Source organism: Nicotiana attenuata, chromosome 1, assembly GCF_001879085.1.
Source record: "Nicotiana attenuata strain UT chromosome 1, NIATTr2, whole genome shotgun sequence".
Classification (NCBI taxonomy): Eukaryota; Viridiplantae; Streptophyta; class Magnoliopsida; order Solanales; family Solanaceae; genus Nicotiana; species Nicotiana attenuata.
The window spans coordinates 39862279-39864700 of record NC_031989.1 but is presented as its reverse complement, the minus strand read 5'-3'; positions in this window follow the sequence as shown (position 1 = coordinate 39864700).

Sequence of the window (2422 nt, the reverse complement as noted above, 5' to 3'; positions counted from 1 at the left end):
ATGTCATGACCCAAACAGATGGGCCACGACAGGCACCCGGTACATTACTCAACTGAGTACCAACGTAACGTATCTTTTCGTATCATACTATCATAGGTGAATGAGACGGAAAGGTTGTCGTGAGATAACTAGAATAAAACATGAGGGAATACTCGACATAGGATGACCCAACATGTAATACAAACTTATACATATGACATACGGGCCTATAAGACCAAAATAACACTCCTACACCGGACATAGGCCGACAAGGCCATATAATATTTCACGTACATGCAAGCCTCTAAGAGTAGATAAATACCACAAAGGTTGGGACAGGGCCCCTCCATACCAATCAATACATGTCCAAATCATACTGACCAAATAAACAACTCCGGAGCAAATAGAGCGCACCAACACCTTCTGTTGAGCTGATAGCCTACTTAGAGGACTCTCAACCTTTCTATCGGGACCTGCAGGCATGAAACGCAGCGTCCCCAGGCAAAAGGGACGTCTTTACAAATAAAATACCAAGTAAGTAAGGAATAAACATCAGTAAATGAAAGTCATGAGAGAAACATGGAGTAAAAGACTCGACATGTAAGTCTGAATAGCTCTCTGAATCATCTAATATTTAAAATGTCATGCATATGCGTTTAAATGTCATACCATGCATAGGTAAATGTGTTTATAACATAATCAAGCCTCTGAGGGCATCCCATCATATCATCTCGGCCATTGTGGGCAAAATTATCAATGTATACTAGTTGATCAGGTGGTGGTGCGTATATAACGCCATAACCTTTCCTCATGCCCCATATACATACTAGTCGCAGTTAGCCCGTGCTAAGCACGGGCCCAATAATTTGAAGCGCAAATATTTAAACTCTTAGAGTTTGTTTGGAAAGTTTTTATGTAATTGAATTTGTGTGTAATTTAATGTAATTACGCAATTTGACATATTTGTCTGTACATTTAATTACTCAGTCCACATGAAATTATGAATAATTAAAATTAAGTAACTACATTTCGCAATTATCAAAGGCGATAAAGAATTAATGGTAATGATATAGTATAATTACCATATGATATTTCAAATCTTATTTTTTTTTCTTTTTAAATATTTTTTTAAAAAACTCTTTTCCTCCTCAAATTTGTCTCTCATAACGTACTTCTTGCTCCTAATTCTAGCTCCGTACTCCTTCTACCTTTTTTTTCCGTCTACTGCATACTTTCTCTTACTGTGAATCTTTTTTACCCTTTTATTATTTTATCTATAGAGTCTTCCTGTCGCTAATGCAACTGTACGTACTCCTTCTTCCCCTTTTCCTCTTCTTATTGAATGCTTTTCTGCTTTCATTTTTCTTACTGCGTACGTATATTGTAGTAATTTGTGATTTATTGTATTTTTTTTTATTCTTCGTTATGATGTCATTACTAATAAAAATTATGCTTTATTATAAATTTAAAATGCTCTTTTTTATGTCTTCTAGATAGACTGATAAATAATATTCATTTTTTTAATTGCTTGATCATGTAAGATTTCAAGAATGAACTAAAAATTACAATGTTGACAGACAATAAATATGCAATGTAAGAGACAACTCAATAGAATTGATGCTGAAATTTAATAGGGATTCTTTTAATGAAAAATATATTTTTAAATGAAAATAAATTATTAGCAAAAATAACTATAATTTCACAAGTTACCTTAGCTTTTATTAAACTATAAATCTTTTTGTATAAATTATTGTGAAAGAAAATAATATTTTAGTTACCAAGAAAGAACTAACAAAAGTACACTTTTGAGATAATTAAAGTAAAAAATTCACGTTTAGATATTAAAAGGTGTATCACTGAACTATTAAGGAGATAGTTGGGTGGGGTGGGACGAGGGGCTCACTTGAGGGAGTAGAGCGTAAAAAAGTGTGGTGATGGTTGATGACATGAGCCCAGGGGCAATTTAGTCCAAACACTTAATCGTTTATGTTGAAGCTACAGTGAAATTCCTTTTTAAGCAATCACATTGCTCCATTATAACTACAATTACCAAAATGCCCTTTAGGTGCCAAGCAGGCATGTTGACCATCAGCTGCTTATCCTCTCTTATATATTAGTAGTAGATAGTAGATATATACATATATATATGCGTATATAGCTCCATCTGGTCATGGGTAAATGTGCATGTATAACTGAATGCAATACATAAGAAGTGAGTTAATAAGATTTCTCGATATGTCATAAGATCAATATGCCTTTCGGATAAACTGTATCAACTACCTATTTTTCTGAGACCCATGAACAGAAGATATAATAATAATAATTCACATGGGGAATCAAGAACATAGGCACCCCTAGTACTTCTATGAATAGAGGTATTTATGAAAGCTGTGCGTTTTCTCGTTTTGTTCGTATCCTATAAATCATGCCAAAAGGAAAGAAG